This window comes from Myotis nattereri (genome assembly GCF_964212035.1).
Source record: "Myotis nattereri genome assembly, chromosome: 16".
In the NCBI taxonomy this organism is placed as follows: domain Eukaryota; kingdom Metazoa; phylum Chordata; class Mammalia; order Chiroptera; family Vespertilionidae; genus Myotis; species Myotis nattereri.
Window position 1 is genome coordinate 38,787,421 of NC_138091.1, and position 12,584 is coordinate 38,800,004.

The 12,584-nt window shown below is 44.7% G+C and overlaps 1 protein-coding gene across 2 annotated transcripts in view; it reads right to left on the reverse strand.

Annotated features, from left to right (window-relative positions):
- Positions 1–12,584, reverse strand: part of PITPNC1 (phosphatidylinositol transfer protein cytoplasmic 1) — a 214,184-nt gene that overhangs the window by 41,190 nt on the left and 160,410 nt on the right. The gene's annotated exons all lie outside the window — the stretch shown is intronic.

Sequence of the window (12,584 nt, forward strand, 5' to 3'; positions counted from 1 at the left end):
TGGCTCGGGGCCCCTGGCTAGTGCCTTCCAGGGCCTCAGAACTCGCAGGAATCATGAAAGGCTTTTATTCACTGCTTGTGTTTGTCACATCAGAGGCAGGTGCAGCTTCAATCACCACTGGGTAGAAGAAAATAAAGGTTGTTTTTAGAAGTTCAAGACTGAAGACATAAATCTCTTTCCAAAATGATGTCTGCTGAACAGGGGGAGTGAAGAGGCTAAAAAGGATCTGGCTAGATATGAGACATAAAGCAGTAATACAGCCAAGGATTTAGGGAATTTAAAAATGTGGGTGTTTTTTTTTCATTAAAATGTTTATATCTACCTAATTTCACAAGAATACATGATCACTGTAGAAAATACAGATAAACAGAAGAAAGTAGAGATCTGGGTAACAACCCAGTTACCCAGGGATACACATGGGATTATTCTTGATCATGTAAGAGCATGGTTTCCTTGGTACACAGAGGGGTAGGAAGGTAGAACCTTGAAAAGATACTGAGATGACTTCCCGCCAGTCTACTCTAGGTTTCATGGCCCACAATGACCATCACTTGCAAATAAATATGTAAGACAGCCACATATACAGATATACATTTTAGTGGAAAGATTACATTCCTCTAGTTTTTCCAATTGCCATTTTTCTAGGCTAAAGTGATCACCTTCCCAGCCCTTCTGAAGGATCTGAAGGATGGTAAACAAATTAAGTTTGCAAAACCACTTCATCGTTGCAGGTTTTAACTATCCTCCCCTACCTCCGCCCCCGCCCCCCCGCCCCCATTTTCACAGTTGAGCTAATTCCAGCAAGGGAACCATCCGTTAACACTAATTAAATCTGATTCTTCAGAAGGGAATGAAATATTTGGGAAGAACAAGGTGGTTGATGCCTAAGAACATTGTCTTGACACAAATTTGGTGCCTATTAATAACATCATCTCCCAGGAGGGCAACTGCAGGCCTCTTTGCATGCTACGCTCTCCCTGCTTTGCTTCTCAAGTTTAAACGATTAGTCCTTTCCAAAAGCTTTCTGAATAATGTTGGTGCTGGTAATTATCCTCCAAGTCTGCTGTTCGCTCTGTTGCTAATTTTCTCCTAAAACGCTTGGAGACTGGACTCTTTCAGATTTGTTCAAGGAGATTAATCCCATGGTCTGACCTGAGGTGGCCACTGCATTTTCCTTAGAGGCAGAGAAAGACTGGCTCCTGGATCAGCTCTGATCCCTTCCACTGCCATGGGGAGCCAAGTGCTTCGGGACACGGCCACAGTGGTTGGGAGCGACAGGTGGACTGCTTAGGAATGAGAGAGGCAGTGGGGAAACAAGTTCAAGGCCGAGTGGAGAAATACACTGTGGGATGAAATATTGGGTCTTAGGTTGTTTGTGTGAGTGCTTTCCCTGTCCCTTTCATGCACGAGTCTCTTTTAAGTGTGTGCCAAGAGAAGAAAGACTCGTACCTCATTAAGACAACAAACCAACTGGAATCCCCCAGAGGGAAATGAGCTTCTGGAGAGTAAATTACAAAAGAAGTGAGAAGTTGGACATTTATTGGTGGTAAAAACTTAGGGGACTGAAAGAAGGGGACATAAATAGGGGCTAAGATAGTTACTGACGGATTATATGGCTTTTCCTACTTTAATTCAAACACTTTTGACCGCCCATTATAGCAGTTATCAGATCGTTGCCTCTCAGCTCCAAGTTCACCCGTTGGTCTCTGCTTGGAGATAATGGCCTGGACCCTGCAAGCACTTCTTTGTAGCAAGTACAACATTAAGCCATGCACTCAGGCACTCTGCAAGAAGAAGGGGGCTTCTCTTTCTAGTTTGGATCTTACTCCTTCCTTGGGTATTTCTTCTCCCTTATGAAGAGAGTATTACTATTCCCAATTTGCAGATGAGAAAACCAAGGCTCAAAGAACTAAAGAGCTTTGCCCGAGGTCACACAGCCAGTCAGCAGGGAAGCTCCTATCCAGAGCAAGTCTCCAGCCTTCACCACTAGGCTCTGCCCACTCTTGATAAAAGGCTGCCTTTTGGCACTCAATCGAGAAGATATATATCAGTCAAAAGCGCTTCCTGCTTCTTTCCAGAAAAATGAAATTGGAATCTGGTTTTCCTACTGCTATTTATAAAACATATGTCCCCAAAGACTTGGAGCTCTTCTTCTGGTTGTTGAGTAGCAAATGCTGCAGTAGAATCTATGTAGGGACCCTTTGGTTCAAACTCTGGTCTTCTTCATTACTGTGACACTTAACTTTTGCATCACAGTCAATGCAATACCAAGCACCTTTGCACTAAACCTTTCAGGGTGGGGTTCCCACCGCCTGAACAAAGCCACAAAAAATCACTTTGAGGACCTCAACATCCTCTTCAGGTTCCAAATGATAAAAAGTCATAATTTCTAATAAACAACTAGTCTCCCAATGATTAGAGATTTTAGGAGATGCTCTTAAGTTCTCATTAAGTACCTGCTGAATTAATGGAAGGCATTACTTTCTGCTTTCCAAAGAGGGATCTATGGCAGGAATACTGAGTGCTAACTGATGTTAGTTTCCTTTCATAAGCCTGAGTTCTATTTCCTTGTTTGTAAGCACCCTACCTTTTCATGATTCCCAAAATAGGGCTCAACGTAGAGTGGAAACCTACTGTATTGGGTCCTATATCGGGAATCAGGGGATCTGAGTTTGAATTCAGTTCTCTCCTCTGTATAACCTTGGGCAAAGCCCTGCATCTCCGCAGGTTCTCCATGTCCTCATCTGCGAAATGAAAGGCTTAGTTTAGATCAGTGATGGCAAACCTATGACACGGGTCACCTCTGACACGCGAACTCATTTTTTTGGTTGATTTTTCTTTGTTAAATGGCTTTTAAATATATAAAACAAATATCAAAAATATAAATCTTTGTTTTACTATGGTTGCAAATATAAAAAAATGTCTATATGTGACACGGCACCAGAGTTAAGTTAGGGTTTTTCAAAATGCTGACACGCCGAGCTCAAAAGGTTTGCCATCACTGGTCTAGATGGACGGTGTCAGGGATTTGTGGAATATCCTGGAATTGCAGCCAGAATTTGGGCAGGTGCATATTTTGGAGAGACTGACCGCTTTCATATGATTATCAGAGATCTGTGACCCCAGTGAGGTTGGGATTGAGTGACCCAGATCACCACTAATATTCTTTAAAGTGTCTGTGATGTTGAAGTGTCCGAGTCATGTCATCTCCCAAGTCTTGCTCTTGGCTCAGTCCCTCTCTGCCCCTTCCCCCCACAGCCAGCTGACTTGGGTGGTGCAGAGAGGGGCTGTGACAGGGAAATGGGAAGTGGGGGTGGTCAAGATATAGTGTAACAGTCTAATCTTCATGCTCAGTTTAGGGCCTGATCCAGAATTAAGCCAACACTGTTAGACACAGACAGAGGCTTGGGCAAGCCTCTGGGGAAAACAGCATGAGTAAGTATTCATCTCAGTTTCCCCAGTGGCAGCAACAGCAGCTGCCAGAACTCTGGTCCAACCACCACCTGTTTGAGTAGGAGATCTGCTGAGATAGTGTCAGGACAAGATGCATCTTGTTGGTACATCATCAAGTCAAATGACGCCAGGATTGCACCTGACACAGGTGTTATGTACCTTCAGGCCTCAGGCAGAACCCATTTCCTTCTGAGATGGCAGTTGGGTTTGGGAGTTCATTGTGGTACTTTCCCTTATCCTCTACAGCAGTGGTTCTCAACCTTCTGGCCCTTTAAATACAGTTCCTCATGTTGTGACCCAACCATAAAATTATTTTCGTTGCTACTTCATAACTGTAATGTTGCTACTGTTATGAATCGTAATGTAAATATCTGATATGCAGGATGGTCTTAGGCGACCCCTGTGAAAGGGTCGTTCGACTGCCAAAGGGGTCGCGACCCACAGGTTGAGAACCACTGCTCTACAGTAACGCTCCCATCTTTGGTTATTTATCAGACATGCCCCCCTACGGATCATCTGCAATGGATTTCAGGGCCAATCTGGTTGGCTCTCCTTCCCCACCCCAACTCCCCCAGGCAATGAACACTCCATAAACACACTCCTTTTAATATGAACTGAGCAGCAGTGCCAGGAGAAGGCAAGTCTCCCAAGTAAATACTATCTTACAGAGTCCAAAATGAAAAGGGAGTAGTTTTCCCTTTTTTGTAAAGTATTATGAACATTAAATATCAAGCGCCTTTAAAACCTTCATGTAGCTTGACCTAGTAAGCTTAAGCTTTGAGAATTTATCTTAAGAATATTAAGGGCAAGCATTATGCACAAAGATGTTCACGGCAACATTATTGTTTTAAAAAGTAGAGAGAGAGAGAAGCAAGCAAGCAGCTTAAATATCCTAGTATGGGAGAATGGCCAAGGAAATTATGATAAATCCATTTGATGAACTATTATGTAGCCATTAATAACTCCATCCTCAAAAAAGATTTTCCCAGAGGTTAAACATGGGGTGGGGAGGATGGAGAAAGGGAGATGCCCCACATTTAATGCAGGAAATGCTGACTCGTGAGGTCATAAATCAGGAGAGAAAGGTGCATTGATAGATAATGGACTGTGCTTTAACAACGAACTAGACTTCTTCCTTGGACAAGAGTGTCTTTCTAGATTTTGTGCTCTCTCTTGTTTTGCTTCTAGATGTTTCTAACTTTTGTGATCTCTCTTGTTACAGCCCATTGAGGGAGACCATTGTGTCCGATGGCTCTTCAGAAATCCACAATCCTGGAACTCAAGAGATTGGGCAGCCCCTTTTTCTCTATAATAGTAACTTGTGGTTTCAGATCCAAGTTTAGATGGGAACTCTCTGTACTTTTTGCACAATTTTTCCATAAACTTAAAACTGCTCTAAAAAAAAAGTCTATTATTAAAAAATAAAAATTGATGGGGGCAGGGTGAGATCCAAGCTTAGGAGCTGTGTGGATTTTATCTTCCTGCCATCTGCCCAAGTTACCAAGGATGCACGGTAGGGGTGGTTGATTAGTAGGGATTTTGAGAAATAAAATCTCATCTTGTTTTATGCTTCAGATATGATTAAAGGGATAGAGAATCCCAACTAAGCCACTGTTCTACCCTCACTTTATTTCACTGCACTTGGGAGGTCTCAGGGGGAAGCAATTGACTAAGACATACCAACAAAGAATTCAGCAAGCAGGCATGCTGAAAGCAGGATTATTGTTTTAATAATGCTTTCATCTTAATGCTCTGGATTTGTAAAGTGGCCACTGGCTTGGTGGAGAGCAGGAGTTAATACACTAGGCTTATGGGGCTAGAGTTGGCTCACGACTTATTGATTATTATCTTGTAGCAGCATATCCGGTAGGGAGGGCCTCAAAAGCACTTATGGTAGGTAAAAAAAATATTCCAAGTTAATGATGAAGTAAACCATCATTTTATGAACCCCATTACTACTGGTATTCTCACCAAGAACATTGTCACGCCTGCACAATTCGATTGTGACTGTTTCATACATATGTGCGCTCTATGATCCATCCCAAGAGCATGCAACGTTGCCATTAAGATGGAGATAGAGAAGGATGGTCTTCTTGCATTTCCTTAAAAACATTTCTGCTTCTGTTTTACCCACCGGAATAGAGATGTGGGTAACTGTTATTTGTTCTGAAGATGGAATTACGTAAGACGGTGCTCTGAAGAGAAGCGAGTAGGTACCCAGCAATCAATAACTCAGCAAATATTTATTAGGTACCTACTATGTGCTCAACACTGTGCCTCTTAAAATATGTGAGATAAGGGCCACTCAAGGAGGACCTTGACTTTATAGAGAAGACCTTTCCCTTTCTCCACCCGCCTCCAAGGCTGCAGAAAATTCAAAAACAACAGACAGAAACCTGATGGCAACAGCAGAGACAGGACAGGGGTGACGTAGGGATGACGTAGGGCGATGCTTGCCAGTAAAGTTCAGAATAGAAAGCTGCCGCTAAATGCACCCGGAGAAGAACAGCAGGATAAAAGAGGGAAGGGTGCCTGGGACAGTGGCAGGACGGCCTCAGGGTAGAGAGGACAACAAAGTGAGTCTGAATTCATAGCACGACTCCTCTGAGGGAAGGGACACTCCTTTCTATTCCAGAATCTGTGTCGAGACAGAGCCCCAGGAAACCAGGGAGGGTTGAGAACCATTTTGTGCCACGACCCAAGGTCCACGCAGGGAACAATGGAGGACCCTGGCTCATTTGGGTGAATTGAAGGGTGAGGAAGAAGGTTCAAGAGCCAGTAATCAGTGTGACATGATGACCGATGAGAAAAAGACTCTGACTGGAGAAATGATGCTCTAGTAAGGTGCTCCAGGTCATGGCAACTAATTAAGAAAACTACAGAAAAGCCCATTATAGCAGCGCAGAGGGTCACAATGCTATTGCTCCATCCATTTACTAAAAAGGCTTTTAGGGCACAAATACGCTTCTCAGTGACATTTCGGAGGGCTGCTGTCACAAGGATCTTTCTTTTCATTGGCTTGGTCTGATTCTGGGACAGAGCAGCCTCCATCCGAATCCTTCTTCTGGGGCCGTAGCCCGCATTGGACATACAGCCTGTGTCAGGCCGGCCACACTTCACTGGACACGTGTGGATCCTGGCACCTGACGTGCTGTATGGTTTTCCCCGCAGCAGGATCAATATGCTTCCTAAAATAAACCTCAGAAGCTGAGCTTAAAATAGTTTCAATTTCTCCCAGTTCCTTCTTCTGTCACTTCGCAGGGTGGTCTCTGGGAACTAGAACTGCTGGTTTTCTCAAGGTGAGGAGTCGATATTTAACCTGGACACGCTGTAGGCTGGCTCTGGGACAGCCTGGCGCTGGGTCAGCCTGCAGTGGTCTCAGTGTTTGGGGTTTGCCATGGCAAGGCAGCTCTGATCCCCGTCCTCCCCTTACACCTCTTTTGAGCCTGCACAATGAAGCCTTTGCACAGAGAGGCAGGGCTCCTGACACAGAAAAATTACTGGTACTTGCGTTTCCCTGAGAAGCCACTACCTCAGCCTGGAGGGGAGAGAATGAAACACTGAGATAGATGGCTTGCTGAGGCCTGCGGTGGGGAGGCCACACCGGGAAGTCAAAAGACAGGAGTGTGACAAGAAGGCTGCCAGGGTGTCCAGGGCCTTGTTCTCCCTCCAGCTCGTTCCCAGCATGCCTCTCGGGGCAGAACAGTGGGATGGGCACCAGCCCCAAACCACTTAAGAGTCAGGATAGATATTACATCAACTGTCAGAAAAAAACAAAATAAAGGAACAGATTGCTACATTTTCCATGTAGGGTTTTTTTTTGTTTGTTTTTAATGATACATTTTCTTTCTTTTTTAAAAAAATATTTTTTTACTGATTTCAGAGAGGAAGGGAGAAGGAGAGAGGACAGAGTATCAATAATGAGAGAGAATGATTGGCTGCCTCCTGCATGCCCCCACAACGTGGGCAAGTGCCCCTGACAGGAACGGACCCCGGGACCCCGACCCACTGAACCAAACTGGCTAGGGTCAGGTAGGTTGTTTTTTTGTTTGATTTTCCCCCCGCTGCAAGAGTTGGTTCTAAATATCAACCAAGACTAAGTTGGGGAACTCTGAGAGGCCTCCTGGTTGAGCTCCACAGACCTGGCCCAGGCAGCCAACTGGAAGGTTCTAGAAGGAGCTCCCAGGCGTGGGCAAAATAGACTTGGGTCAGCAGGTGGGAGAGGTTGGCCTCCTGTGCTCTCCTCAAGGTGGAGGCATGACTAGGCCAGAGACCCTGGATAGGTCTGTCCCTTCAGTTCCCCAGGGAGGAGGAGCCTGCGGCCTCATTCCTCCCTGTTCAGACCAGCCCTGAAAGGCATAGCCATGGGTCAACTCTGGGCTATCCTTCATGTCATTCTAATGTAGCGACCTTTTCTTTTCTCTTTTCCCCTTATCACCATACTCCTGCATCATGGAAAACAGAGTTATTAGCAAATGGTAGAGAGGAAACAGAGTCTGGTGCTGATGAGCTGGACTTCAGGCAGCAGACCTGGGTTTGAGACCAGGCTGTGCTGCTCGGCTGGGTGACCTGGGTATGCTGCCAAGCACAGTCGGATCTCACTCTTCTCATCTGTGAAGTACGAGCAGCATCTTCCCTCTCTGGGCAGTGGTGAGGATTCAGTGACCCAGAGAAGATGAAGCCCACTTCATTTTGACCTGGCCATGGTAAGTGCTTGTCCATTAGATGTTAGTCTTATGGGGGTGGGGGAGGGGATCACTGAATTCACCACAGGGTGGGCACTCATTGTTAAGGTCTGAATCACATTTCATCGTATGGCTGTCACATAAATGAACCAATCTCACTGGGAAAAGACTTTTCCTTTTTTTTTTTTCACTGTCTTTTCTCTTTATCATGTTGTTTATATTATAGCAAATACCTATAATAAAATATTAATCACTGATTATTAATTACTAACACATCTCCTGTTTACCCCAGATACTTTTCCTGATTTCCAGGTCTTTTGATAACAACTGACTATGGGACACTAATCTGGTTTTTCTCAAAATCAATTTCTTCAAAACTACATTTATCATCTCAACCCCTACCCTTTGGTTTTTAGGTCTGAGTTGGTTCCTCCTCTTGTGGACCTTTAGCATCTGAGGTAGAAACTTGGGGGTTGCCCCAGGCCAGTGGTTGGCAAACTGCGGCTCTCGAGCCACATGCGGCTCTTTGGCCCCTGGAGTGTGGCTCTTCCTAAGCCTTAGGAGTACCCTAATTAAGTTAATAACAATGTACCTACCTATATAGTTTGAGTTTAAAAAATGTGGCTCTCAAAAGAAATTTCAATCGTTGTACTGTTGATATTTGGCTCTGTTGACTAATGAGTTTGCCGACCACTGCCCTAGGCTCATTCTCCTATTGGGTCAGACACAGAGTCCTATTAATTCCACCGCCTCTGCATCTTCCCAATCCATCTCCCTGACAGACCTCACCTGGACAGCTGCAGGACCCCAACCTCCCTTTCTCTTCACTCTAGTTTCCACACTCCATCCATCCATTCATCCATCCACCCACCCACCCATCCATCCACACATCCACCCATGAAGTTTTCTTTCCAATATGCTAGGTTGGTTTCTTCATCACCTCTGGAACATATCAGTTTCTGGTGGCAAGAGCACAGCCCAGAAGTCAAAATATCTGGTTCTACTCCTGCCTCGATGACTTATGTGTTATGTGGCCCGAGAAACTCCTCCGCGTCTCCACTGGCAGTGAGTTCTGTGCGTGTCCTGCCTCATCAGGACCAGGTAAAGGGTGTGAAGGTAGTATGGAAACTCCAAAATGCTACACAAGCTTATGGAATTAGTACATTTGCCTCCACCTTTCAACGCACACTGCCTAGGGTGTTTTCCTTTCTCTTTTCCTTGCCCCACGTATGCCCTGCTCAGCCCTCTGAGCATCAGGCTTTCTAACAACTCCCCGTTTCAACCTTCCACACCCTGGCTCTTGCTCCTCCTCTTGCTCTGAAGGCTTTTCCCCATCCAACCCATCTGTCTGGGTCACACCAACTCACCTTTCAAGGTTATGGTCTCTGCCACACCTTTCCCGATTGATTACCTTTTAGTAAAGCAACAATATACTGTATATAGTGACTATGAATTCATTTTGGGGCATAATATTTGGTTATGGTTAAAATCTTGGGTTCCCAGAGATCCATGCCTATCTCCTTGATGGAACTGCTAGAGGAACAATGCCTCTAAGAAGTAGTTTGTCCCTGTTCTTGCTAAATTAGAGGGTCACAAGTCATTAACACTCTAGGGAAGGTTCAATCTTCCCACTTCAGGGTTTTGAAATCTCCCCAACCAAAGCCCAATCTAGCAAGTGACAACAGACTCACCATGAGTTTTGGTTTAAAATACATTTTTTGCCTGGCTAGTGTGGTTCAGTGGTTGAACATCGACCCATGAACCAAGAGGTCACTGGTTTGATTCTTGGTCAAGGCACATGCCTGGATTGTGGGCTCGACCCCCAGTGGGGGCAAGCAGGAGGCAGCTGATGGGTGATGTTTCTCATCATTGATGTCTCTATCTCCCCATTTCTCTCCATTCCTCTCTAAAATCAATAAAAACATATTTAAAAACTGCATTTCTCTATCAAGCTGCCACACGGAAGATGAAATAAAATTGACGGTGACAGCAAGTCTTTCATTTAATTGGATTGTGCACAACTGGACTAAGGGCTTTAGTAAAAAGACGGCCATTGCCCAGGTCCCATTAAACAGCACCATGAGCATATGTGGCCCCAAGGGTAGTGGTGAATATGCTATACAATGGATATATCTCATCGATTGGTGCATCCTTCACACTGTATTTTAATATTTCCTATATAATTGAAGTTCAACACTTAATTTTTTAATTTTTTTGCTGTTGTTGAACTGAACTGTTGGGCTAATACCTTCAACTTTCAGTTTTAACATTAGCATTGTCTGCTGGTTCATTTTGTTGTCTGACAGCAGATGACTGACATCTTGGTAGCCAACAAGTGGTAGCAGATGTCAAAGTTTAGGAAAAATTTCTGTGAGAAAAAAGAATTGAGAAAAATCCCATCCACTAAATTTCCTTCTTCCTGCAAATTAGGAAACATAATTGTAAAGTTTAATTTTAGGGGTGAATCCCTTGGAGCAAAGAATAGTTTGAGAATCATGCCTCAATAACAGTGACAAGAGCCTGAGGGGGAACTTAAGATCCTTGTAGAGAACATGCCCTTCCAGCATGTTCTAAACAGCACTTCTGCACTTTAATTTGCACACAAATCACCTGGGGAACTTGCTAAAATGTAGGTCCTGGTTCAGGGAATCTGAAGTAGGGCCTGAGATTCTAGTAAGGCCCCAGGGGATGCTGATGCTAAAGGTTCTGTAAACATCTGATATTTTGGGGAATAGAAACTTAAGGCTGGGAACCCAGAATAAAGAAACTGCAGAATGGAATCCCACCCTAGCAATGGAAGCCACTGTGAAATCAGATATGGGGTTTAAATGGATCCCCGCACAAGGCTCTGTGGGAGATATGTTTAGTAAGAGATTGTTCTAGAAAAGAGATCAGGACCTTAACTAAGGCAGCAGTAGTTGAAATGGAGAAGATAGGATGGATGCGAAATTCCACCCAAATGGAATTCCCAAAAGGCAAATGGAGGCAGGGAATTTGGCTCCTTTTCCTTAATCCAATCAGACTGACTTCTGCTCTGAATGATCCTGTTAGGGCTTCCTGAGCAGTTTGTAGAAGTTAAGAGGGCCAGTTTGGAAGTGCACTGTTGCCTCCACTCTGGGATTTTTCCTGTTGCCCCTCAGGGTGACTTTTCATCAGCCTTCATTCCTTCTCCAGGGCTAGACAAACATGGCAGCCTGAGCCTCTGCCCACCCCTTGCACTGGACCCCCAACACCAGCTGCACGATGAACACAGCTTGGAAAAACTGAAGGCCAACGTCTCCCCAAAGTCAGAAAATAGAACAGGGAAGTCACACAGTGTGGGGAAGGACAAAAGTCCACAAAGACCCAGTATTCTGGCCAAAGACGCATAGTCTGCATCTTATCATGAGAACACAAACAGGAAAACCCAAGCATGAGTGGCATCTGCACAACATGGCTGTACTTTCCGACACGTCAGTGTCATGGAACATGGATGAAAGGAGCCCAAAGAAAGTGACAGCTACATGCAATGTATGTGCCTACACTGGAACATGAATCACGAAGGTTTCTCACAGTTATTCCCCATAAGCAATTGGCAAAACGTAAATATGACTCTATCAGATCCTAGTATTGCATCAATGTTAAATTTCTAGAGCTTAGTCATTGCACTATGGTTACGAAAGGAAAAGTCCTTGTTCTTAGGTCTTGGATGTGAAAGTATTGAAGGGTGAAGAGGGTCATGATGTCTGCAACTAATTCTCAAAGGGTTCTGGGAAAATATGTTAATATTTATGGAGAGAGAGGGAGAGGCAAAGCAGATGCAGAAAAAGGTTAACAATGGGTGAATCCAGAATCACTGTATTATTTTTGCAACTTCTTTGTAGGTTTGACATTTTTTAAAATAAAAAATTTAAAAGAAGGTCACAAGACATTGCTGGTTTGGCAAAAGCAGCTAAAATGCCAGAAGCAAATCCTGAGCAGGGCAACTGGGCACATCGTCCGGTCTTGAGAGTCACTTGCAACAGAGATGCTCTGACCCTCTGCGGTGGTCAGTGCCATGTGACCTGGGACAGAGGGTGGACATTGAAAGTTCTCTTGGAAAATGCTACCTTGGTTCCACTGCATCATGTAACTCCTGGGACTGGTCCCCTCTCTGGAAATCTGAAGGGAGCAGTTTGATAGACAGGCACTGTCTTGTAAGAGTTCTTCCTGGGTCCCATAATGATGCTCCATCATTCCAGGGAGTGGGTGCCACTGGCATCCAATCACTGCATACATCTCTCTCTCAGTTCCATAGGGCAAGAAGGTAGCACCCGACTTTTGCCCTAACAGTGCTTCCTCCAACTCCAAGTGGAAAATGGGCCTTGATGATCATTATTTCTCCTCTGCTGGAGGCAATGCACCCACTGTGCGCATGGACCAACCAAGGACAGCAGAGTGGGGCCGGCTGCCTGGGTTTCTGCAGAG